The sequence below is a fragment of the Excalfactoria chinensis genome, chromosome 1 (assembly GCF_039878825.1).
Source record: "Excalfactoria chinensis isolate bCotChi1 chromosome 1, bCotChi1.hap2, whole genome shotgun sequence".
Lineage (NCBI taxonomy): Eukaryota > Metazoa > Chordata > Aves > Galliformes > Phasianidae > Excalfactoria > Excalfactoria chinensis.
Genome location: NC_092825.1, coordinates 156,422,519 through 156,450,362, shown reverse-complemented (window position 1 = coordinate 156,450,362; position 27,844 = coordinate 156,422,519).

The following is a 27,844-nucleotide window of genomic DNA, read 5'->3' as shown; positions in this document are numbered from 1 at the left end:
TGTTATCTCCTGTAGCCAGAGCCTGTACTTGCTCAGGGAATCTGAGGCTGAATGTAAGCTAATCCTTTTGTAGCTTATGGTTACATCTATGCTGTTGCTGTATGCCCACTTAAGTCTTGTGACAAAAAGCTAATAGCAGTTATAGAGAACAATTCCCCTAGTTCCTGCAATCCTGCATGTCCAGGTGTGAACCTTTGCTTGAGTACATGTTCTGAAACTCACTGGCAATTTTGCTGTCAGCTTCTAAATCAAGTCATATACAATTGAGAAAATATATCTGAATGAATGAGTGTGAAAACAGGGCTGTTCTTGTAGCTTCATCTTCTGATCTTTCTCGGCCTCCTCGTCTCACAAAAGGGAGGATAATACAGAGAATGATGATTTAGAGAAGAAGCTGAGTCTTTAGAAGGGAGGGAAGGACTGAGATAGTCTAGTCAGCTACGCACGGTGTCAACACTGAAGGGAGCAGCATTTATGTTACATGGCTTTTACTTGGCTGACTCAGCTGTACAGGAATGGTTGAGAATGGACAGAAAGCTAAGACTCTTTCAAGGTGCCTCTAGTTTGTGGAGGATTACCTTCACTTGGATTGGTTAGATAGTACTTTGCCATGCTTTTCATTTTACAAAATGGACACTGTCATGGTATATGAGTCCATGACTAAGAATTGGTAGGCTGGCTGCATCCAAAGGGTTGTGATCAATGGTTGTATGTCAGGGTGGAGGCCAGTCACAAGCATTGTCCCTCTGCGGTTGGTCTTGGGACTGGTGCTCTTCAACATCTTTATCAATGACACAGACAAAGGCATCGAGGGCACCCTCAGCAAGTTTGTGGATGATGCCAAGCTGAGTGGTGCAATCAATACACTGGAGGGAAGGGAAGCCATCCAGAGGGACATGGACTGGCTGGAGAAGTGGGCACATGTGAACCTACTGAGGTTCAGCAAGGCCAAGTACAAGGTGCTGCACTTGGGCTGGGGCAGTCCCAGGTGTTTATACAGGCTGGGTGAGGAAACCCTTGAGAGCAGCCCTGTGGAGAATGACTTGGGTGTCCTGGTGGACGAGAAGCTGGACATGAGTCAGCAGTGTGTGCTTGCAGCCCAGAAGGCCAACTGTGTTCTGTGCTGCATGAATAAAGGGGGTGGTAATGCACTGGAACAGGTTGCCCAAGGAGGCTGTGGATGCCCCATCCCTGGAGGCATTCAAGGCCAGGCTGGATGTGGCTCTGGGCAGCCTGGTCTGGTGGTTGGTGACCCTGCACATAGCAGGGTGGTTGAAACTAGATGATCATTGTGGTCCTTTTCAACCCAGGCCATCCAATGATTCTATGAAATGTTCACATGGAGAGTAAGAGGAGATATATGCATAATTACAAGTTTGGGTTTCATCTACAATCATGTTCACACACCATTTGTTTTCATAGAATCACGGAATCACAGAATGCCTTGGGTTGGAAGGGACTACAAGGATCATCAGGTTTAACTTACTTAGATATACAAACACATACCTGAATTGTGTGCACTCATACACACACACACATTTCTCATTCACGTACATATCTATTTCTATGCGTCTAATTGTATGTGTATACAGATAGCCAGTCTCCCAATAAATTTCATAGTTCTTCTCCAATCTATTACAAAGCAGACACAGTGTTTCTACAGATAAATGGTACAACCCGCAGTGGAACTAATTGTTTCTAAATAGTTCTGTTTTAGCTGTGGGATGGCTCCATTTTAGGATGTTATTAAGGAAATTATATATATATATATATAAATAATAATAATAATAATAATAATAAAAAAACAAACACAACACTGCAAAACTGTTTTTTTCTTTTTCTTTTCTATTCTTTTAATCTCAGAGCTTCAGAATGCATTTGCCACCTTCTGGCCTCCTGTTGTGGGATGTCAGTTCTGCAATTTGTCTCAGTTACAAATTGGTTTGCTTTGCAGGTTTGTAGCTTGAACCAGAACCGCTAGTGGGAAACTCAGATGAATAAAATGAAAGAGACCCTCCAGGCACCATACAAATTTATAGCACAGATTGCCAGTGCCACCTAGAAAACTGAGTGAGATCAAACACTAATCCATCTGTGTCTGCAGGATGCGATGGAATCCAGCGTGGCCAAAAATGGACACATCAGCCTTTTTAAAATATATGTTTCATTTCTCATGCATCGACAGAACAGAAGGATACAGACTGTGGCTGTCTCAAGGCATTATGAGATTTGCATACACGCTTCCATATATCTTCTGCATGTACGCATTTCTTTAGACAATGTACTGCTTTTATTTTTTTTCCCCCGAATGCAAATTACTTTTAAATGCACTACATTTAACAACCATATTCCCATACAATGCAGTTCTGTGTGTAAGAGCCATTGCCGGCCTTCCTGTACAAACCAAGATGCAGTGAGTGCAGTGAAAGCTGCACACGTTTCTACAACCTCAGTCTGTAGATTTATGATTTAATAAACAGCACAGGAAAAAAAGCCCAGCTAAAAAAAGCCCTGCAGCCCTGCCACTCTACTGAGAGTACCTAATTGCTCTGGAGCTCAATAAAAAGTCGCAGTTTAATAAACTCCACCTCGCGTTGCCACTTTACACATCCCCAATGCACAGGGTGTCTGAGGTCAATTTTATTGTTCAGTTTCTTGATTACGCTCATGCTAAAACGAGGGATTGTGGATTCTAATTTGTGGTGACCTGCTTTTGTGAAAGGGCCTGGGGATGAGCAAAAATAGAAGTTAGGTTTGGATTTCTGTGTTTAAAACCATTTATTGCTGCTACAGCATATAGCCTCAATTCTGCAAAGCTTCTTTACCTGTATATCTAATTTCAAACAAATGCTTACGGTCATTTGTTTTATCCCAGTTTATCCATGTATTTAAATCTATATCAGCACATAAATGCTTGGCTGAATGAAGTCATAAAATAATTACGAGATAACTGGGTTTTCACAGCAAGTAAAAACGAAGCCGTAACAGTTTAAACAGTATGTGTGCTTGGCCATACATTACAGCTAATGTCACAAGGGGAAGAGAACATTTCTGGCATAGGGAAAAGATGGAGGCTGACAGCAAAAGGAGCCGTACTACAAAACTCGTAAATCACACAATTGCACGCATGTAAAAATTGAAGCTGAAAAGACAAAACTTGCTCTTCATCCAGCTAACGCCAGAAAATGAGTCAAAAGTGTGAAACTGAAGAGGAGGATAAATTCATTCCAATTGCTCTCTGATGCCTTGCATTGGAAGAAGAAGATAAATAAAGTCAGCTGTATTGAACATGCACGAATCCAATGCATCCAAAGTGGGACAGGACAAAAGTAACACCAAATCCACGTTAGTGGCACAGAAAAATGGGCAGGCTTTCTAAAAGGAATCTGAGTATGCAAGTTCTCTGTTAGATTTCTTTCGAGAGAATAAAATCCTCACTGATATACACTGATATACCATGGGAACAAAGTGTTGGATTTAATAAAAAACAAAACAAAACAAAAACCTACATGTGGAGGAATGACAGGAAGGTGTAACTGGATAACTTAGAGCAGAATCCAGGAAAAACAGCTGAAAAGCCATTTCATGGCACTTAACTGCTGTGCCTGCAGCTCGTCGGGCCATTTGCGCTCTCCTCTTTGGGAGCTTTGGACTTACACTGGTTTGATGTTAAGATGTGTGTAGGCAATACTACAGAATCTGAAAGGCAAAACTGGGAGAAATTTGACAAAAAGTCAATATTTGTTTCTTCAGCCAAAAACCTCCTGAAAAACTGCTGGATATTCCACTGTTTCCAATGTTTACTACACCGGACACAGCACAGACAGCTGTGTTCAAGCTTGCCCTGGCACCAGAGCAGAGCAGGTAACCTCAGCTACCCTTTCAGTCTCTAAGCTTTGATGATTCACATTTTGCAAGAGCAGCTTTGCTTATAAATAAGAGCAGGTTTAGCAAGTGAAACCAGTTAGCTTGTAACCACAAACTAAACGCATGCCTCCTAACAAAAGGAAGAGCTGGAAGCCAAAGAGCAAACCCCTCGTGCTGTGAAATGCTTCCCAAAGTTTAATTTCACATGTAGGACCAGTAGCACTCACAGCAGGAAGGCGGGGTGAGTCATGGAGGGATGTCGGGAATTGGGATGAGAAAGCATTACAAAAGGACTCATAACATAAATTGCTTATCATCCTGCCCTTTGTTCTTCAAACAGAGATGACTTTGGCACTATATTCTGCTCCAAGAAAAGAGGAAAATCAGGAGGGTGCTAGATTGGAGGCTGATCCTACAAGCACTCTTACCAGACCAAAATGAAGCACAACTGTTTTGTATTCAGTGCTGTAATGCAAGATAAATGAGGCAAAAAATATTTTTGGAAACTGAGTGTGCTTTGTTGTCCTGTCTCTGTGTGGACTCATTTATTTCAGTGAAACAGAGGTAAAAAATAACCACCATTCCAGCCTGACAGAGCTCCTACGTCTTTTCAGAATCCTTTACAATATTCAGCATGACAAAGTGCAAGACAGAGATTCAAACTTTTTGGTAGTGACAGAAACTTAACACAACCTCCTTCCACTTTATCTCCCATTCAGTGCTGCCACACTGTCTAATCGTTGTCAATCTCACAGTGGGACCACTGAGGAAGGAAGGGTTTTGCTTGACTACATCTCAAGATAAGGGCAGGTTGCTATTTCCTAGGGACTCTCTTCTCTTTTCTGAACACCACCTACACGTGAGGTCATTTTACTTATTTGAGGAGAAAAGTCTGAACCTATTCTCACCACATTTCACTGAACCGGATAATTGGCAATGGCACAATGGTCACAATTAGGGGATAGGTACAAGGACCAGTTCTGGCTGTTGTTCCTAAAGGACATATCACATTATCACAGAATATCGTGCGTTGGAAGGGACTCACAAGGACCATCGAGTGCTGTCTTTTATTTTTTTCCTCCTCACTTGAATGGATAGAAGAGTATACAGATGTAGCTATGTTTCTTAAAAAGTACTTGTTGAAAACAAAGCACCAGGTACAAAACACTGCTTCTCTTTCCGTGTACATTTATGCAGATCACAAAACCATCATCTCAACACAGACCCTGATAGGCACAGAACACAGCATCAGTTTAACTTTCTCAGGGGAAACAGTGATTATCCTGATGGTACTGATGAGGTCAGTAGCTCATCTTGCTGTGAATCAGTTAACTCAGAGCAAAGGCAATCTACACAGACACTGCTTATCTTCCTCCTTCAGCAGTGTGTATTCTTTGCCTGCAGTTGCATTACATCAAAATCTTCCCTGATTCTGAGAAAACTGTCTCCTGCCAAGCTCTGGGAAACACAGAGATGTCTCATCATGATGGAGGTCAGGGTCAGTGGGTTTATTTTGGCAACATGAGCACAGACACAACCAGGGAGAAGTGCAGAAGCCTGAGTTGGGTCCCATGCCCATTCCCGTGGCAGTCACTCACCCCAGAACCAATTGTTTCCCCATGGAGCACCAGCCTGCCCTGGTGTGAATGGGTTGACTCAGCAGGAGCAAGAGCAAAATCCACAGAAAACACACTATGAATGTGGCTAAGTTGTTATCTCTCAAATGGACAAAGAGTGAAGCACTTAGGATACCTGAGATTTTTTACTTAGTTCAATTATCTCCAAAAAGAGTGCCATGAATTCCTTTTCCTTGTTATCTTCCATGCCATAGTGAGGGAGGAGTAGCCCAATGGCATTTTCCTTTCCTTTTGTGCGCTCACAGCAAGTTTCTAAGCAAGCGAACAAAACAAAGGTCTTCTAGCTTGTTGGCTTGAGACTGAGTGAGTCATGGGCTTGAGAACCATGTTTGATGCATGTAGAGACCATCTGCTTTCACACAAGTTCAGAGTCCCTGGTACAGTGTGCCATATTAGCACAGGAACATGGAGATGGAGGAATATGAGGACTTGGATCCCTAGTTCACAGCAGATCAAAAATCTGGTACAGGGAAATGAATATGTTTTTGTAAAGATACCCCACAACACAACAAATATATAATTTCATTCAGCAGCAGGAGACACATGAACATATATATCCTAAGCTTAGGTATGGTTATAGTTTTGGTTTGGGTTTCATCCCATCCAGCTTCAAAAATATCCATGTGATCCAGGCATATTAAGCTCCCTGTAAGTCAATGGGAAGAAATGGGCACTTCTGAGCCTTCATCCATTTGATATATTTCTTCAGGTTGAAACAAATTGAACTTTTAGTGTCTTCTACTTGCAGCGATTGTTCCCTAACCCTCATGTGACAAAACCTTTGGTAGACCTACAATGAATCTCTAACAATGTAATCTCCTATAAAGTATCCCAGTGAAGATAAGATGGCTTTACTTTTTTAGCTTCTTTCACTAAGCATCATTTTTTAGAAAATCTCTATTACCTATCCTGCACCACAAATTAGCTCCAGAAGAGTCTGGTGACAGAATTCTACCTCCATAAATGAGATCCACACTTGCATGTCCTGCACATATCTTTGTCTACATTGCTTTTGTTGGCCAGAAGCACTTCAGGGTCAATGAACTCTACCTGCCAGTTCACCACCCCCTCCCAACTGGTCACATATCCAAATTTCAGGAAGCTGAGATGATAGCTTTGTGGCCTGTCTCATCTGCAGCCCACCTGGATGGGCAGCGAGGAACTCCTGATGTTTCTGCTGAATCGTGTTCACTCTAGGAGGGCTGCATTGGAGAGGGTACAATTGAGACAACAGAGCGGTACCCAGGTGACCTGACTTACCCACCCCAGCTGTCGGCAGATCAGGTGATTCCTCGACCAGCTATACCTGCATGGCACATCATGAGGTGGGAGAGGCACCACAGCTCCGCATTGTAAATGTATTAAGCGAAGGTGGGCAGGGAGGGAGCCAAGTGGGAGCCTCATGCTCAAACACACAGGACCTAGCTGATGGTTTCAGGGAGGAGCCATGTTTAATGTATCTGAGCTGGAAGGACAGGTTAGTCATGAATATGGCCTAAAGCAAGGAAGAAGCGTAGATGAAAGGTGGGGAATCCCAAAGAGAAGAGAGGTGTGCACACATGCACACACGTCTGTAAAGAAAACCCCAAACTTGACTTTGGGAAGGGCAGATTGCTTTGGCATAAAGAGAAGTACACAAACAACTGAATGTCCGAGGAATGGCATACTCATTTTTTCTTTCTCCATATCAACAGAGCACGTGTTTTTATCTCCCATTCAATTAGAGACTGGGTGCTCATGTCTGATATAGCCTCATACAGGTGTGAGAACAACTGTGGTAAACAGCCTTCCTCTGTTATCCACACAGCTTTTGTACCTGCACATGTGTGTAGGGCGCATCCCATAGATTTTTGTCCTGAGAGTTTTGGGGTTCTGGCTCACATGAGCAGATAGAACTTAGCCTACAAAATACATAATCGTTGGTTTTCCTACTGAATGGGCCACAGGCCCATGGAAAGCTTAGAGTCTACTGGTGATCTGTTGGTCCAAACATCTGTCTGGGAGACCATCACAGGCAGTCATGGAAGAAGCCGTGTGTCCTTTGTGGGAGTGAAGAAGCAGGGCCACCATCAGCCAAGTGATCTGAAAAGGAGGTGACTTCAACAAGTCAGAGCAGAGCTTTGGCTCTAAGTCTTGCATATGTTACATAAGTCACCCTTGACATCCATTACAGACACACAAACAAGAGGACAGCTGCTCTGTGGTCCTACTCTGGATCTTTTCTCTTACCCTGCATTGCACTCAAGACTATCTGAGATTGTGAAATTTCTGGACCTGCCTGGCACAGGGTGGCGGCATTTAACCAGCTCATATGCAATAATACGCCATTTAGGAGAAGCTTATTTGTCAGCCTGTATTGCTGAGGGGTCTCCATGGTAGTAGCAACAGCTTTGTTTTCTATGAGCTAGGCAGACAGATGAGCTAAGAAGAGACTAGAAGTCTGGGCTGCTCCTGTAAGGGAAGATCTGTCCTGCTCATGCAGAAGCATTACTCCAATCACAGGGCATCAGGAAAACCAGCTACAGGCTCTCTGAATTTCTGTGTGAAGCAATCTCAGTTACACAACACACAATGGAGTTTACAGCACTTAACTCTCTGTTCTTTATTACAGCGTTGACTAATGAAGCCTTACTTTAAAATAAAACCCTGCTTCTGGTAACATTCGGGTATTAACATAATTATTCATTGTCTGTGTGTTGTGCTTGTGCCAGTGCTAAAGAGCAGATGTTAATAGTGAAATCCGAAGAGTTTATTATACACAGAAATAATTAGCTTCCTGTTCTGTAAGAACAAGTCTGTTGTCCACCAGACTAATTAGAACATCAGTCAGTCTTGTGTCATGCTGTAACCAGATCTCTGAAATGTTATTTTCTAAGGTTTGAAGGCCTGACGATGAGGCAACTCATCTGGATCTCATACAAAAAGCCTGACTTTGCTCTCTTTAATCTCTGCACCATCTTATTCACCAAAGCGCCATGATAACAATAAAGTACAATAAGTTATTATTGGTTTTATTGCAGTCATATGTTATGACTATAAGATTTTATTTTTATTTTTGTAGGATCTACAAGCTCCTGCGTGCATAGACAGAACCAAAAATAGATATACATATTTTCAAGTTGAGGGAAACTTGCAGCTGAAGTCAAAAGCAACAAAGCAGATAAAGTCTGCTATAAAAAAAAGATAAGAGGAATCTATTGCAGAGACAGCAAGAAGAGTGAGCAGGCATCTGAGATGATGACATGTTAGTAGTTTTCAAGCACATAAATTTTTATTTTCATAAAAACAGGAAAATAATGTCCTTCCAATAGTTGTGTAGGATAGGACTAGAGCTAACAATAATGGAATGCCATTGAAACACGAGGGAAAAACTTTCTAACTGCACAGATAGTGAAGCACTAAAATAGGCTCTCTGGGCTGACTGCAGATTTGCCATCACTGTGGATGCTGCCATGGGTCAAGATAAGATGGTTCCTGAAGGTTCCTCCTGCTTTGTTGTTCAGAATAGCTGGGTAGGCCATCAAGGCAGTGAAACAGCAAGGCAAACCTTAGAGAAAAAACTGTTCAATAGATAAATAGACAGGAGCACGTTTTAGAAGAGTTATGCCGAAGAAATTGGTGATGTGGTCTGAATGTGGAGGCTTAGACGTGCTGAGATCAATGCATGAGGACCGGAAGAATGGTAGTAATGTGGAGGATTGTTGGTATAGGGGCTGGCAGGAGGGTCTATCCATGATATATCTTAGATCTTAGGCAATGGTTAATACTCAAGGAGCTCCTGCAGATTGGGAATTAATCTGTAAAAGAGTTTGAGTCCACTAGCTATGCCTGAGTAGCAGGTCTTTACCTGAGCAGGAGGCCATGTAAGCACACTAAAAGGATCTAATTGTTGCTAAAGATGGCTCCACATCCAACTTTCTTCAGCACCTGGAGGTTCAGAGCTAATCACTGTCATGCAAATCTTTATCCAGAAAGGGCAATAGTTAATGGATAAATGTGACTTATTGTTCCAACCATCTCTCTGCTTACACAGGAATTTTTACAGTTGGCAGATAAAACCTCTACCTAAAATTCCAAGGCCTGTCTCTGTCACTGCAAAGCTGCCATGTGAGGTAGGCAGGAGGAGAGCAGAACCAGGCGCCCATATATTCTGACGTGTGCTCTGCTCTGCATAGAGCTGTCAGCTCCTCATCTGACACAATGCCAAATCTTTTACTACATCTGTTCGAAAAGCCAGGCCAAAAGAGCAGGGGCCAGTTCACACGAATCTCTCTCCTTAAGTCTGTGTTGTGCAATGCTGGTTTCTGTTTCTCTTCTTGTAATAATAAGCTGCAACTGCTGCTTCAGGGATTCTACAAAGGGTGCCGTTTATGTAATATCCATTTAGAAATGACAGAGCTTTCCTTTCTGGGCCTTTCATGTAGCAGTCCACCCACACGCAGGCGGTGTACGCAAATGACGTATCACCCGGGGGCTGAGACTTGCTGCAGAAATTGATAGTAAGCCGTTGTTATTCTAATTATGTGGCCATCTTCCTTAATTAAAGCTATGCCACAGGTCATTTACCCTGATGCAGAGTCCACGAACATTAATCCAGGCAGTGTCTTGGAATCAGGGAGTTCTCATTAGCGTAGGATTGGCTGTGAGGGAAGTATAATCATCTGAAACCCTTTACAAAGGGATGTAAATTAGCATCCGTGCCTCCCGTGTACTGTTGAAATAGTGAATTATTTTACTAAGTGGAAATACAAATGAGCACAGAGCAGTGACATTCATATTTGTAGATCAGTCTACACTGTTTGCTGTGGGGATCTGTGTGTGTATTTCTGCCCTTAGCCAGAAACTCCAATTACCATCTCTGATGGCTTACCGGTTCTTTAAGCTCATGCTCCTCCCCATGCAAAGCACTGCAATCTGTTTACACTGAAGTAATGAGTGAGAATAAAAAACAGACTTTATAATGCCTTATTAATCTGTGTGGTTCAGAATCAGAAGCACATAGCCTCATATTAGGAGTGGTTTTAGGCCTGAAAGTGGCTCCTGAATCCCTTCCTTACAACAGGATTTCACTCACCAACTTGTCTAATCAACCAACATTAGAACTTTGTTTAGGCTTTGAGGCACATACTTGATTTTCCAGAGATTGAGACAGGCCTCAAGAAGAGGAGAAATGGTTGTGTTATTTTTTTTTTTGTCAAGTACTCAGCACTGATTCTACACATCATCAAGTACATCACCCACAGCTCATCTAAAAACATCCCACAAAGGAGGTGAGATAGGAGTGATCAACTGTGTTAGAGCTGAAGAAAGGGACATCACACCCAGGATCATAGGCCACACCACCGCCTTTGTATTATGTGGATATGGGGACATGGAAGTTATGGATGCAGTTTCATAGAAGGAATTACACTTCTAAACAGTTGAGTTCCAATTTAGTTGGAATAATTAAGTTCTTGGCATTGTTCCCATCCTGTTCAAAAGCTAAGTAATGGTCATAGCTAATAGTTAATCATAGACAACACTACCAGGGCTATCATTCTGGTAACTCAGTTTCAGAACAGACTTATGCTCTTGACAGTAACTTTGAGCAGTGATATAAATTAATGCAGTATTTTGCTGGTGTGTACCATAAAGCTGTATTATAACATATGGATATAGTCAGAATAGTTCTTCATTGAAGTGGAAAAAGTTAGGGAGTGGCATTATAAATCCCTTTTTTCCTCAAATGCAAAGAGACTGGTTCTAAGGTGTGACCCTTCCGGTAGTCTTTACTGGAAGAAGGTAAAAACAAAGAATAGGAACTAGTACATTTTAAAAATGAACAAAAAATAGCTATTGCTTGTAAAGGTCACATTTAGAGTAGGAGAAAGCAGACTGCAGTAGAGCGATTCTATTTAATGTATATTAAGATATCGATAGGATCATCGGTAACATGATATCCAGGTAGCTTACAACACAGAGGTGATTTCGCTGACATCATCATTTTGCAGATGAAGAAACGAAGGTTCAAATTCTCAAAGCTATTAAAGTATTCAGATAAAGTATCTTGACTAAGTGACTTGCACTAAATTAGGTCAGGAAATTGGTCAGGAAATCAGTCAGATTTCTCTCTCCTTCAGCAGCACTCAGATAAGTGGCCCGACTTCTCCTTTCAGTGGGAAGGTTTTGCTTTGGTTATAATATAAAATGTTTTTAACCAAGCACATACGGTTGTTGAGTCTTATCCTCTACTGATTGAAAAGCTGTTCAAACTCACTTTCACCCTCAGGAAAATAACATGTATTCTTTTGAACAATACAAAGTGTTCTCATGTGTGGTTTGCTGGCAACTCACAATGAATTTGTTTTCCCATATATATCTGTTTTTATCAGCCATTTACTCCCAGTCTCCAGTCGTCATCCTTTTTACCACTTAAATACAGCATCTTAGGCTTAGAATTATTTGATCTTCAGGGTACAACGATGAAGGTTGTGAATACTTCCAGGGGCAAGCTGAATTTCATGATAGAAAGCCTGGAGCTAACAAATCATAGCATCACAGAATGGCTTGGGTTGGAAGGGACCATAAAGATCATCTTACTCCAACTCCCCCACCGTGGGCAGGATTGCCACCCGCTAGATCAAAGAGACTCTCTGCTCTGCCAGGATTCCATTGTATTTTGCACCGCTGTTACACATAATCAGATTTTCACTCCTGATCAGACATCAAAAACTTGCTAGCCTAAATATTTTTTCCAAAGTCCAAATGATGTGAAAACAAATGGAATAGTCCCATTAATTTTAATGGGCAGCCTGTCAATATGACTGTGAGGTGTATAGGCAGCAGCTGCTGATTTTGATTTAGTGAGTTAACAGCAGTGGCAAAGTATTGACAGCAGGGCCTTCAGCAATGGGGACAGCCTAAGTCAGTCGGACAAACACCCACAAGACAAGTTGGGATTCATTGGATGATGCTAAGAGAGTTACAAAGCTGTTGAGAGGTCCAAGCAATCAGGAGAATTTTCTGATGAGTGAGAAAAGGCAAATGCTGCTGTTCTTGAAGAAAGGCAAGAAGGAGTATCCAGAGAATTACAAATCATCGGTCACACCTTTCAGTCCCTGGAAAAGTTATGAAGAAAATCCTTCTGGAAGCCATTTCCACACACACAAAGGAAAGGAGAGTGATTTGGAACAGACAGCATTTATTTACCAATGGTAGATCATGCCTTACCCACCTGGTTTTCCTCTATAATGAGATGATTGACTCAGCAGGCAAGGGAACAGCACCAGTCATTGGTTTTAGGAAGACCTACACGGTGCCTTTACAGCCTGATTGATCAGGTATTGACTGCAGAAGTGGACTGTAAGGCGGGCTAAAATTTAGCTGAATTTTTGGGTTCAAAGGCTTGGAAGAGCAGTACAAAGTCCAGCTGGCAGCCAGGTCACAGAAAAATAGTGTCCCTCTGCAAAGCCAACACTAATAGAATCATAGAATCATAGAATCACAAGGTTGGAAAGGACCTACAAGATCATCTAGTCCAACCGTCCTCCCTTTACCATACAGAAACACCACTAGATCATATCTCCTAGCTCCCTATCCAGACGCTTCTTGAACACTGCCAGGGATGGCACCTCCACCACCTCCCTGGGCAGGCCATTCTGTACCCTTATATATATGTATACCCATATACTGGGCTTTATTAGCAATACAGCAGTCAGCTAGTCAAGGGTAGCATTTGCAGTCTAGTGAAAACATACCTAGAGTGTTGACTCCACTGTATGTAGAGTCCATAAGTGAGAGCCCAGAGGAGGACCACCAAGATGCTAAAGGAGAAGAAGCACATGGAAAATGAGAAAAGAATGGGGTTTATTGAGGAGAAATGACCTGTCTGTTGAATACAGCTACCCAAGGGTAGGTACAGAGAAAACATTGGTCTCTGAACTGCACAAAAATAGAACAAAATAAACAAAACCAATCAAGATTAAATATGCAAAATTCTAATTATATGTCAGGAAAAAGGACATTATGATGATAATACAATATTGATGTAGGTTACTCAGAGAAGGTGTGGTATCTTCATCTCTGGAGATACTCAGACTGGAAGCAGACACGTCTCTGAGCAACCTGATGCTGTTTGGAGCAGTGGGTAGATGGGCTGGTGAGGTCACTTCCATCCTAAATTACCCCATGATTATGCAATTCCAGGTGAGCTGAATAAGTTGCATTAGACCAATGAAGGTCTCTTGAGAAGACAGCTAGTACTAAACTGAAAATTCAAGAAGACAGAAAATCTATTTCTACCATTACTGTGATGTTTCAGCCAGCACCATTGGAAGTGAACTCTTCCTCATCTCTCAAATTGCCTTCTCAGTTGTGATATGTGAGAGAAACAGTGACTGTGCAGAAATCAGAGACAACCAATTCTTATTTTATTTACAGTAATACCCTGCCAAAAAGTAGATGTTTATTTCACTGTGCTTTAGTAGACACGCTCTCCATCTTCTCAACAATTTCTATTACATGTTATTACTTCTTGGGAAGGTCCTGAAGACACAGCTGCCTTTTTATTGCATGTTGGTAATACGGCTTCAGCTGGGACCTTCAGTAATGGTAGCAACAAAATACAAGGAAATCCTAAAAAGCCCACCCCAAACAACAAAAAGCAACAACAGCAGAAAAACCACCCCCCCCCATAAAAAGCCCACAAGGAAAACCCCGTCACATCATACAGACAAAGGGCTTTTTCTCTCCCCTGTAATTTTGGGCAGACAGCTTGGTCATTCCCTAACCTTCTATTTTCAGCTACCAGGAAGCCTTTATGTTGCAGGATATGAGGGCGAAAGGGACAAATGTGTCATGGACATTACCAGCAAGCTGCTTGGGTGTGGAAGGTGACTCCACATCTTCCCTATGAAGAGCTGGAGTGTGAGAAGGGCAGGTTGATGGGGCAGACACAGCTGGCTGTCTCTCTCCAGTGCTTGCATTGGGAATCTCTGCTTTCCTACCAGCACCGTGGCATGCAAGCATGTCAGTCCTTGTTTTCATATTGCTCAGACCACACAGGAAAAAGGCAGCTGTTTTCCAAAATGAAGCGTGGTGTGACTGCAGCTGTATTCTTCATCCAGTATTTGTGACCTTTCTTGCATTCCTGCTTCCTCGGCCCAGCAAGTCATGGCAGGATAGAGGTACCAATAGGCACGGTGCTATTCCAGAGATGGTGCAGTACCTCATAGGGAGAACACCCCAGCTGGGTGTCACTCTCAAAGTTGATCAAATCATCAGAAGAGGCTTTATTCTGCTTTTCTGACAGCAGGGGGGCAGGAAGCAGAGTCCCACAATGGGACGCCTGGCTCTGTAGCTTTGGCAAAGCAGTGATGGGCCATTTTGCAGGTCGTCATCCTCTCAGCAGCTGCCTGATTTGCCTGTGCCCTACAATGACTGCAAGAGAAAATGGCTGAGACCAAGAGGGAAAGCATCCAAACCCGAGCTGACACAGCTCATTTAGTCTTGGCAGAACAACTGTCAAGGAGCAGCCTTTCTGTATTCAATGCCACTGAAAGGATGGGACTGGCAACAGGACTCTCTGTTGCCTGTATTTCCTTCAGAAGAGCCTTGTTTGTTGTGCCACCAGTCTTTGAGTGAAGGCCTTTGAGAGAGAAAGCATAGTGCTACAAGAATTCCACCCTGAACTCCGGAGGAAAGGAAAAACAGGCCATGGTATTTTTCTTTCCCCTTTTCCCTTTTTTCCTTAGAACACCTGAGACAAAGAAAACAACACACACTGTTACACAGCAGTAATATGCATCTATGGACTCCATGAGTGCCTGAGCAGTGTATGTGAAGCCTATGACTGCTTGGGATAGCCTTGGATGTTCCAGCTTTAACATGCTGAAGCAAATAGCAACAACTAATCAACACTGCAATTGAGCTTCATGCAAGGTCTGTGTCAGGCAACTGATTCCAGTGAGGTGTAGGCACTGTGTACAACTTTGGGAAGCTGGTTTTGAGGGCATCCTCAGATGCTGTAGCTCTGATCTGTCCTCCAAGCACTGTGCCTGACTTAAAGCTATTGATTACTGCTGTGTGGTGGGATCATCTATCAGATAATCTGCCAACAAGTAGGCATATCTCAGGCTTCTTTCTCTAGCTGTCAACCACCAAACTGTCCTTTTCAAACATATGCAAGCTAACTCCATTTTCTTATTGGAAGAACCGGCATATCCATCCCCAGTTCTTTGTTTAAAAATGCCTCAGCAGCATGCTAGGCTGGAGGAGCAAGCCCTCTCCAAAATGGTACAATGTTATGTCTGCCTGAGTTCTTCAAAAACCACACAGGAATGAGGACAGAATATGCAGTTCTGCGCTGGGGAAGGTAAAGAATAGTGGCAGTGGCTACATCAGACATAGCAGACACTGTGACAACAGGGAAAACAGTGAATCTGGGGGACTTCCATTTCCTGAAGCCATGCACACACGTTGTGAGCAAGATGAGATAGATGGGCACCCCAGCAGCCTTTGCCTTGTTTGTTTGTTTCTTTGCTTGCTCGTATTGCCAGAAAGGAGCTGTGCTGCCCTGTAGCTGAGTCAGTATTCTGCATGATGTGGGAATCAGGACAGCGGCATGTGTTCCTATGCAGCCCCACAGTACCACAGCCACGAGCACTCAAATGAGAACTGGGAGAGCTGCTGGGATGATGCGCCCTCAAAACTAAAGGAACCGAATCAATCGAAAATGCAGATCCTGTTTCTTTTTGACAGGATTATAGATGTTCCTTTTTTCACCCATTTCCTTTTCAATCTGCACAAAGTTTTATTCAATTTGGTTAAAAACAAAGCATGTAGATTTCCAGGTAAAAAGCAGTCGTAATAGTCAGAAAGTGAAAGTAGACACGAGTAAGATATTGACTCGAATGACACTATTTGCTGGATAGATCAATCGAAGCATGGCCAACAACAGACACGGAGCTATTTTGAAGTTGCAAACTTTTGCTCCTAAGTTTTATATATTAAAAACGAAACCAACACGAAACGAACACAACAAAACGACCGCAAGACGTTGTTGATGAGGACAGTTTGATGTCGGATCACATGAACAGCTGGAGGCAATAAATGCAAAATTCAACAACAAAGACAAGAAAGGAGAGAAAAAACAAATCACCAGGCTTCCTACCAAGCCCATACGCTGCAACACATAAACAGCTCTCCAGCGCTTTGCTCTTTTAGATGTAACCTGGGTGACGCAGCGTTGCTTTGGGTTACCAGCCAAGCCTTACCTATATTGGGGTGCACACATCGGTGATGCTGTGGGCCGGGCCTTTTGGTCTCCAAGTAGGGTGAGGCGGCTCTACGGGGCCACCTGCCCGGGGGGTGACAGCGGGGAGCGGTGTCTCTGCTCCCCGTGTGCCTGGAGGGACGGTGCCGCTCAGCGGTGCGGATCGGGACTGCACGTTCCGGGAGGGGAGGGAGGGAGGGGGAACCGTCACCAGCCCGCCTGCAGACAAAGGGAACAGATGAAGGGCTTGGGGGGGGAGAAGCGACCAGTAGATCTCCGACAGGGAGATGGGAGACCCAAGAGCTGGCTGGGACTGGGAGGTGTCTCACTGCTTGGGTCTCGTTTGCTGGGTCTCGTTTTTGGGATCTCAGTTTCTGGGTCTCAGTTTTAGTGTGCTGTTTCTTGTGTCTTGTTTCCTACAACATCGGCCTCAGCATAATTAGACCTGAGACTGCAACATCTGAAAATGCAGGCCTTATAGGATTCCTCACAGACCCCCCTGAGTCAACCAGATATTCACCCTCTCAAGCATCTGGACCCCACGGCAAAGAGAATCCCAGTGGGCTGAGTAGCAAAGTAGGTGAAACGACATGAAAATCCACCCACTCACCCCATCCCCACCCCCACCCCCCCTTGTTTTTTTTGCTGGATGATGAAAGGCTTCTGAGCAAGGATGTTTATCAGAACGCTTGTTTTGCAAATCTGGGACCCTGTGTTACACTGCAGCTGCTATTTAAGGAGATATTTCAGCAAGAGATCAGGAGGGGTCGGAGCAGCTCAGCTCACACTTTCCTAGCAGATTTAAGCAGAAAGCCACCCCCCCATTTCTTCTCTTCCCCCTTCCACCCCCCGACTCCTGTGTCATTTATCTGGTCCCCGTTGCTTTTACCTGCATTCTTTGCCCCCTGCACCCACCAGCACTCTGGCATGGTGCCTGGCACATGGGAACATCTATGACACCATGCAGCCTATCGCAGCAGAAACGCTGACAGATGGCGGGGCTGAAGGGACGCGGGCTGACGGACAAACATTGCCGCTCCAGCAGCTGGAGCAACGGTAGCACAAACGAAACACGAGCAATTTCCTCCCTGCCAGCAAAGAAAATAGCTGTGGGGAGAAGGCAGGGAGGATAATTGTCAGCCTGCTCGAGGTATCATGGGAATAGGGGTATAATCCCAGCATAAACAACAGCGTCTTATTCTTGATACAGAGCAAAGCCTCACAAAAGCCAGAGCTGAGCAATTGCTGAATCAGCCATCCCACTGCCCACCTCTCCACGTCCTTCCCTTGTCCGTGATTGCAGCACGCAGGGGCTGCACTGTCACCAGCAGGCTGGGAGTGGAGGGTGACTGTCACAGTGCCATGCAGAGAGGACAAATGCTTCGCATTCCTGCTGCTCTCTCCTCCGCTGAAGATGCTGATTGTTGCTGCAGCGAAATTCCTTCATCTCTCTCGGGACTCAGACCAGGCTCTGACTGCCTTCAGGAACTTTCTTTTTCCCTTTTGCCATGGTTAAAATATGCTGCAGCCATACGTTGTGTGCTGCAGGCCTGACTGTGTGTTCACAAAGCTTTCATAGCAGTGGTTGGAGCTGCTTCTGGCTCTCTCAGCAAGACAAACAGGGATATCCATGATGCTCAAAGAGAAAGACCGGAAGCTCTGTGCAGAAGCCCTGTAATCCTCAATAAAGCCCAAATCCTGCAAATACACAGATACGTTCATGATGATGCATCCATGAATGGTGCCACTTAATTCAATGGGACTGTTCCTCCCATAGGCTACCAGGATGGCTGTGCTCTGCTAGGGTGAGCCTGTCACATCCAGTTTCCCAATGGCAGCTGAAGATGGACTCAAACAATAAAAGAATAGAGCAGATATAGCTCCCTGATATGCTTTCCCAGTTTCCAGTAACATCCTAACATGGTGCCTTGCTTATGGACTCCTAACATAGAGGATGTCCTTATACCCTTAGCAGTTGCTCCTGTCCTCATACCAGCATGTATCAGGGCTTGCTTTGAGCAGGAGCTGTGGTTGTTTTATGCCACGGTCTCTGGCTCACCTCAACTCCCAGATCAGCCCAAAACATGAGGTTTGTGGATAAATGATGCAGAAAATACAAGGCTCTTGGCTTATTCTATTTGCAGCAGCCACCGAGCAGCAGGCTCTGCTGTAAGAAAACTGATGAATGCAAAACTGCTGCAGACACTCACTGTAATGAGAACAGATGTTGAGAAAAGAGAGATAGATAGTTAGTTAGATAGATAGATAGATAGATAGATAGATAGATAGATAGATAGATAGATAGATAGATAGATACTCGGGGCTTGGAGAGCAATCTCATTTTGTGTCACACAGCCTGACCAATGGCACACACGCAGACCAATGGAGGTCCATGAGAGGCCAACTAGGCCCTTTTCCCCCTTTTCCTTCTCCTTTCTGTTCCTCAGTTCCCCGGCTCCCCCTCGCCCTGCCAGTAAAAGCCAGCTCTCATTTCCTTAGGCACAGACATGCAGAAACACTATTGGGAGGAAGCGTGTTTCCCTCTGCTGGGCTGCTCACGCCTCTCCAAAACACATTCTCCAACCATCCTCTCCCCTTGAGCCTCACTCAGCTGTGGGAAGAGGCCCATAGGGTGTCACGAAAGCCAGGTGATCCCTATAAACCTGTTTTTTTCTCCCTCAATCGGATCCAGAGAGGGAAAAAAACATTAAAAAAATAAATAAAAAAAATAAGAGCAATCTGCACATTCCTGTAACAGCAATAATAACTGGATGCCTCCAGCATTTCTCAGAGAAAGACTTTCCATTTTCCCCACGCAGGATTTCACCATTCTGAAGCAGCACTGCCTGTTCTGCTGCTTTCAGAGCATGGGGAATCTGGGGATGCCACTGCCTCTCCCTCTCTCACCGCTCACAAAAGCTGCAGTGTTCCCTGTCCCCAGCTGACTCGTCCTCCGAGGTCCCCCCTTCCCCTCGCCTGTCTCCAGCCATCAGCTCACGCATGCCTGGCTCTGCACAACAGAGCTGGTTTATGTGTGCCCGCACAAAGCAGGAGAAACATCAGTGCGGGAACACCAGGCTGTTTGTAAAACCTGCCCTTAGTCAGTCGTGGAGCTGTGAAAACAGCCCTACCTGCCTCTCCACCTTCTTGGTTTTACCCGAACACATGGAGCCTCACGTTTCTGTTGTTGCAAAGATGAAAGCCTTCTCTTTTTTTCTTTCTTTCTTTTTTTTTCCTGGCACAAAAGGGAGTGCAACGTGTGAAACAATGTGGTGCAACCACACCAACTATTCTGGGGACTTGTAGGAGGATCTGGAAGGCAAAGCTAATTTGTTGTTGTTGTTGTTGTTGTTTCACAGCTGATCAGCCTCCAGCACCTGTGCTCTTCTCATTTTGGGCATTTCACGTTTGTCTGCTTCAGAACCATCAGACTTGGTTCTGTTCTCATCAATACCATAACATGTTCTCTGCCTCATGGTAGAGGCCTCAGTAAGGTAGAGGGCAAGCCTCTTCAACACATGGATTTTGGCAGGTTTCCCAATGATCTGTGATCATAGAATCAAAGAATCACAGAATGTCTTGGGTAAGAAAGGACCTCAGTGCCCATCCACTTCCAACCTCCCTGCTACAGGCAGTGCCACCCAGCAGCTCAGGTTGCCCAGAGCCCCATCCAACCTGGCCTTGAGCACCTCCAGGGATGGGGCACACACAGCTTCTCTGGGCAGCCTGTGCCAGTGCCTCACCACCCTCTGAATAAGGATTTTCTTCCTAACATCTATCTTAATTCTCCCCTATTTTAGTTTAGATTCTTGTATATCTACTCATGGGAAGAGTAGAGGTTGGCCTCCTCCCATTTCCAAACACCTAGTGAGGCTATTCCTGTTTTTGCCAATTTGTTCAGTCACCTTGGGTATCTGTTCTCTGCCTGAGAGTTATCACTTATTGGCACTGAGATTTTATTTTATTTTATTTTATTTTATTTTATTTTATTTTATTTTATTTTATTTTATTTTATTTTATTTTATTTTATTTTATTTTATTTTATTTTATTTTATTTTATTTTATTTTATTATTTTTATTATTTTATTTGCCGTTTGGAGGTGTGGTTTCATAGAATTGTAGAATCATTAATGTTGAAAAAGACCTCTAAGATCATCCAGTCCAACCATTAAACCCATCACTACCATGTCCACTAACCGTGTCCCTCAGTGCCTCCTCCAAGTGTCCATCCTGAACCTTCCCCGCCTCACTATAACCCCCTTTCAGGGAGCTGTAGAGAGTAATAAGGTCTCCCCTCATAGGGACTATAAACCTTATTGGTTTACAGTCACCAATGGTTCTAAGCACTTTGAGAGAAGTGGCTTCATCCTTACTTTTAGTATACTACCGCACTGATATGATGGGATAGCCCCAAAAGCAGCTCTTAGTGGAAAGCAATGCTAAGATAAATTTGACCACAAACATCCCATTAATTTCCATATGTCACTGAGATCTCCGGTTGTCTTGGAAGAGTCTCTCACTAGCGTGCAACATCTGTTCTGGCTCAGAAGGATGGTTGTAAACATCACATCTTAATTAAAGCTGTGTATACAGCCGTAGGAGATGTACCTAGGAGAAAGGATTCCAATGGCACTGCTTCACAGGCTGGCAAAATAAACCCAACATCCTTAATCTCTCTTTTTTGTGCATGTCGATTCTGTCACGGTCAAAAAAGGAACAGAGAGGAAACGCAGCAAAAGGACACTGCCCCCTCTTGGCAGCGTGTCCCTTCGCTGCGGGAAATAACAATCCTTCACAAACAGCTCGATGAGAAACCATCCCCCTTCTCGCCCCCCGGACATCATTTCAGAGGCAACAGATGCGGATTACACATTCAGAATGGGTTCTGCTCCGTGGAGGACTCACATTTTACCTTTCTTTTCACTACATAGGAAATCTTTCTCTAAATGTAACGACTTCTTCCAACCATGCAAAAAATCAGGGCGATCTTTCTACATGAGCTATTACCATCTCAATCTGGATAGCAAATTGACTGCAATGCAAGCACTCCCCGCTCTCTGTTTCCCTTTCAGACCTTGCAACAAGGCTCACATATGCATACAGCAGCTCTGTGAGCCTGTTTTCAGCATTCAGCTCTCATTCAGTCACTGTGAGCTTCCCATAAAGTAGGATTTCATGAAAAAGATCTTTTATAACATTTTTTTTTGTTGGAGTGAGACTGAAATCAAACTGGAAACTCTTCAGAGGCTGCAGCAGCACACTGGAACTGTTAAAACATTTGCTTTAGTTGAATGCATTCAAGAAAAACACCTTTGCAGAGCACTCCAGATCATATCATGATACAGATATAATAATGAATATTCTTAGTATTTAAGTGAGAATATAAGTTCCATTGGGCATCAGCTGAATGCTTCCTCTGAGGACACACAACCTGTGAGATCCTCATGGCCAAAATATCTCTACAGCAGGTAAACTACATTCTACTCTAAATGCGTTTGTCAAACATGTTGATATCCATATCTGATCCAGGTGGCTTAGACTCCTTTGGTCAGAGGAAAGAAATAGTTCTTTATAGGTGAAATTTGTCAGACCCTAATAGTTTAAGATGAAGTGAGAGGCGCTCTACTTTTCTCCACTGACTATAAAGAATGTCCTGGTTGAAAAAATCAGATGAAAATATGAGAATTTCAAGTCAAAGAGTCATGCAATAATTAAGGCTAGCAGGCAATTTTGGAATTTGCCTGGTCCAACACTCCAAAGCCAGATCAGGTTGCTCAGAGACTTGTCCAGTTGAGTGTTAATAACTGTTGGCCTTTTTGTCTTCACTGCACAGTATGAAATTCTTTCACTACTGGTTAGTTTGGCTCTGTCTTTCTCTATAATCCTCCATTAAGGAGGACTGTGTAGGCAAGAATAAATCCCATCCCTGATTCCCTAGACGCCTGGTCACAGGGCAACAATCATCTGTGTATTCTTTAAATGTCAGCAGACCCCATGATATTTGAGATTGAGTATCCCATGCTCAAATGTTGAGATCTTTCAGAAAAGCTTTCTTTCCCATCAGAAAATTTATATCCAGCACTGGTGCTGAGGTGGGAAGATTCAGGCTAGGCCACTAATTTATTTTCTATTTTGGGTTCATCCTTCCTTTGATAGCTGATCTGGATTTACACCTCTTGGTATAATCTGATGTTGGTACAGGCATGTGTTTTGCTGTTGGAAGCATAGCACAAAGGCTATCCCACAATCCAGGACATAGCTGATTCCTTATAGGTCTTTCAGTCTATATAAAGCACCGCACAACTGAGTGCAAAGCAGATAGAAAGAGCACGTAGGTCACAACTGCAAAGCTGTGTGACTGTGTAATGGATGCTGTGAATATACTCATTGGTTTTAAGCTGTACTCTTTTCATTAATTCCATTTATTTTCTTCTTGCTTAGTAGATTTGGGATCTGCTTCCTCTTTTAAAGAAAATTAACAAAAAATAAAAATAATGCAAAGCTCATCCTATTTTATTCTCACTTCTCTTAGAATGGAAGTATAATAAGCCATCATACAAGATAGATGTGCGAAAGCTGATGTTCAATCAATGCAGCCCATTATGCACAGTATTGACATAAATGCAAAGCATAATCAAGAACTTCATTCTGGAGCCATCGTGCTTTTTCTGATGGCAAATGAACGATAGCATAGCCTCCCACCCAGGAAAGTCCAGAAATGCAAAAATAAAATGGATAGAATTAATCAAAAATTCAGAAGCTCGGTGATTTGTGTCCTTGTGAAAGCCCTAGCAGATCATTTCCTAGGGCTTTATTCTAAAAAGAAAATAAGAGCAGCATAAATATGCAAATGAGACATCCAAGAATGAGCAAGCAAGAGAAATATTATGACTGTTTGTCCGGCTAGCCTCATAGATAGATATATATTAACAAAACAGGCTCAAAGTCATATATGGCTCTTGTTTGCATTTTAAAACACAGATGCATAGCTGCAAGTGTGTGGCTATGCATGTAAATAAGTGATAAAAATATGGATGGATGGATATGCATTCAAATTAGTTGGCACCTCTATTCAAAGATCAGAGAAATATGTGCTTTCCATCATTTCTATTTAAATTGGAAGGAACGTTTCTCCTTCCTAGACTTGTCTGCATATTCTCAAGCACAAAAACAACTTTTCTGACATAATGGAGGCCTTCAACTTCATTGCTGTGTTTCACATTTTATGCCAATAATTCTGTGTTCCCTCTCAAAATATTTCCCATGCAAGGCTCTCATATACTGATCTTATCACCATACGCTTCCACAACAGTATTAATGTTTATTTTCTTTTAGGATTCATTTGTTTTATCAAGAAACCACGTTACTCAGTGTGGGGAAGAGTTGGGCCTCATGAAGATGTCCCCTTGCAAGCAGATGAAAATGTACATTTTCTATGTCTTGCTCACAAAGCACCTTTCACAGTCTGGGTCTAGGTCCCAGTATAATGACTTGAGTGGTACCCTCAGCACCACCTGTGATAATCTGTACCATATTCTTCCACTTCTTCCTAAAAGATGAGAAATTAATACTAGATAATGGTTAATAAAGGTTATAATGAGCATCATTTTAAAAAGTAGCAGTGAGAGGCGTTGGGAGGTTTCTTTAAGATCACTTACTGGACAAAAAACAACCAGCATACAGGAACTTTGAAAATGTCAAGGAAACGTGATGGGGTGATTTGCTAGAGTTTACAGTAAGAAAAGATTAGGACCACTGGTAATGCTCAACCATGATGAAAATATTGTAATTGTTTCTGTCAGTTCCACAGGCCAGAATGTGAAAACAGATATTTACAGGGATATTGAAGGGCTAATTGGTCTAATTTGTCTTAACAGATACGAATACTGAAAGCATCATAAAGCTAAAATGGAAGAAACATAATGAGTACTTTAGTTTCAAGCAGAGACATACACTTAGGTAGAAGCTGAATATTGATCTAGATATGCATGTAGTAGGAAAGAAACAAATCTCCTTTCATTAAATTAACAGTGTGAAGCAATTTCTCAGGTAGTTCCAGTAGAGCACTTAGACATCCTACAATATAACTGATAAATCAGGGTGAGCTTTCATCAAACTGCTGTCAGTTTCAGTCTGTGAATCCACCTGAGTTACCTCTGATGGTAAAAAAAGGAGGGTTTAAAAGAGATCTTATTTTGCAGTCATCTAATTCCTCTTCTTCCATAGGTCACTAGCCAAACTTAGGAGGATAATATCCAGAAACTGTTGTTTTTTAATCGACATTTCATTTTGAAGTTTGCCCTCCTCCCCTCCTTTTACAGATCCCTAATGGCCATCACTCTAATTAGATTTCACAAGGGAAGTAATGAATTCCAATCTTTAAGCAATGCACTGCAGAACTTCAAAGTAAACATTCCTCAAAGCGGCTGAAAGACCAAAGCCTGACTGACTTAATTATAAGGCTTTGCAGTCAAGATGAACTACCAGCCTTTGGTCCAACTTAATTCAATTTTCCCACTTTAGTAGAACTGCTTCCATATTTGCACCATCCACCACAGGCACCTACAGAAAGGGTCAAACTGCACCTTTGCAGAATATGTGAAACCCTCCAAGTTTGACTAGGATAGTTTTCCACTGCTACTCTTTTTGGTTCAGGCATGGTTATGGCATCTCTCTTGAACTTCTTCCATTGAGGAAAGGGATAAAAAAGAATGGAAATGATCCTTTGCATTCTGTGGCCTTTGAGGTCTTTGCAAACCCATAAATGAACAAGGCACAGCATTGCCCTTTTTTTCTGAGGTCCTCACGACACCATAGAGTTCTGCCCAACAGAATTCCATTCTTCTCCTGTTGTTATGGGAGGTCTTGCACTCTTTAGAAATAAAGTGGGGTTTTTTTTTCATGCCAAATTATCTGTGATTATTTATTCACCTGAATTTTTAAACACAGCCTCTTTGGCAATGCTTCTGCTCTCTATATTCATGTTTTCACAAGCTTTTATACGTTTTTTTTTTCTTGGCATTCACCTCTTAAAAGGAGAATTTTGAACTCATGTCCATAACCACACTCGCATTTCCCAAGCACTTCTACATCAAGAGAGGTAATTCAGACTCCTTCAAACAAAGAATCAATCTGATCAATCACAGCTGCTCAGTAAATTCAAAACACAAGCAATGGTTTCAATGAAACATTTATTTCTGATCCATCCACAAGGCTGAAAATATCAATTACTACCAGACACCCTAAAAACTGCAATCTGCAAAAAAGCAGAAAAAACGCTACAGCAACTTCAAATTGTTCCCCAAGCATTCTGATAAATAAATAAGAATAAAAGTGCTGCTTCCCACAGTGGATAAGGCAGGAAATAGGAAAGAATCCAAAATTTCCTGAGATGGTCTGTAGAAACTGCATACTCAGTCAGAATTTGAGAACAAAATGGTTGAAGTTGTTTTTACTTGATTCATTAAGCCAGATGATTTGTAAAAACAGAAACTTGGATTGTAATTACTACATTATTGCAACAACGCTGATTTTTACTGAGAGGCCCTTACCTATGCCTGGAAATTTTGACTACTTATAGAAGAAATTTTTATGGCATGCTTCTATCTAGAATAAAAATGTGTCCAGACATTCCTACCCTTTTAAAAACTGCATTTCATACAGTGAGTTCATCAGCCAAACTGGTCTAAAAACTTGAAAGGACATTTTAGTATCCAGAGGTAGACAGTTATAGCTTTTGAGAGACTGGAGGTTCACAAGGTTTTGCAGCACAATTTCCAAAACTATTTTACATCCTAAAATTCATAGAATAGGGTTTTTGTTGTTGTTGTTATTTCATTTTGCTTTCTTTGCAGGCATTATGCTACTGGGGTGCCCTACTGCAGATCCAACTGAAAACTCACCTACAGATTCAAATGCATCTTGTGCAAAGCCATGGGATTTCTATTATTTCAGTGTCTCCTAGGAATTCTCCCCTCTCTCTTCATAGCTTTAGGAGTATCTGATATGTGTCTTATGGTTCTGAAATCTTGGGATGCTGCTTGTAGGGCCTGGAAGCCTGACACAACCCTACAAATGTCTTGGTCTGTGAGTCTGTTTAAATACAAGAAGATTTCCTCAGCTGCGTATGCAGTTTCTCATCTTGTGAGCTATGCAAGTGGAATTACTAACTCAACTAGCAGCATTGCCCCCACAGAAGAATAAAAACACTGCAAATACACTGGTGAGAAGCTTCTCCCTAATGCTTTCAGTGCTTTCAGAGTATTCAACCACCCCAAGTCTTGAAGTACTAAAATGTTTCAACCTTTCCCCAAGCGGTAGCTGTGATGAAGGACACCAGAAATGCCTGTTGTTCCAAAAGAAATAATGGTGAATATTATAGCCTAGAGAATTGTTTGAGTTAGAAGGGACCTCTAAGAATCACCTCATCTAACTCCTCTGAAATGAACAGGGACACCTACAGCGAGGAGCCCCATCCAATCTAACCTCAATTGTCACCAGGGATGGGGCATACAGCACCTCTCTGGGCAACCTGTGCCAGTGCTATATTCCTCTTATGATCTGCATCCTCTCAGCACTGCATCCTTTCCCAGAGTCTTAGGTGGATACTATGTAGTTAAGGAATAAATTTACCATATTTAGTACCTTTTTCCCCTTTGCCCTCCTAGGACTGATCAGGTCCTAGTTCTGCCACATCCACTGCGAACTGAATTCTGCCATAGACAGAGTAATGAGGCTGAGAGTAGAAATGTTAACAGTAAGTATTCACAGGGGAGAGTACTTCTGCCTTTTAGTCAAGATATTCAGATGGGGCCCCACAGCAGCAGGGAGCCTGAACTTCTAAGTAAGAAATATGGGATTAACTCCATAACAAACAAGAAAAGATTCTTCAAAAATCTTAAACTCTCAGCTCATGAGCCAAACATACCTCACGTCATTTATTCTCACAGTTAACTTCAGAGAAATATTGTGATAGAAAACCTTCCAAGTCTGCAGAATTGGGCTGTTGGCCAAGCTGAGTGAAATTTCAAAAAGCAGCTTCTCTTCTGCATCTTCAGCCCTGAAAGACAGCTGCACTAGGCTAGGTCAG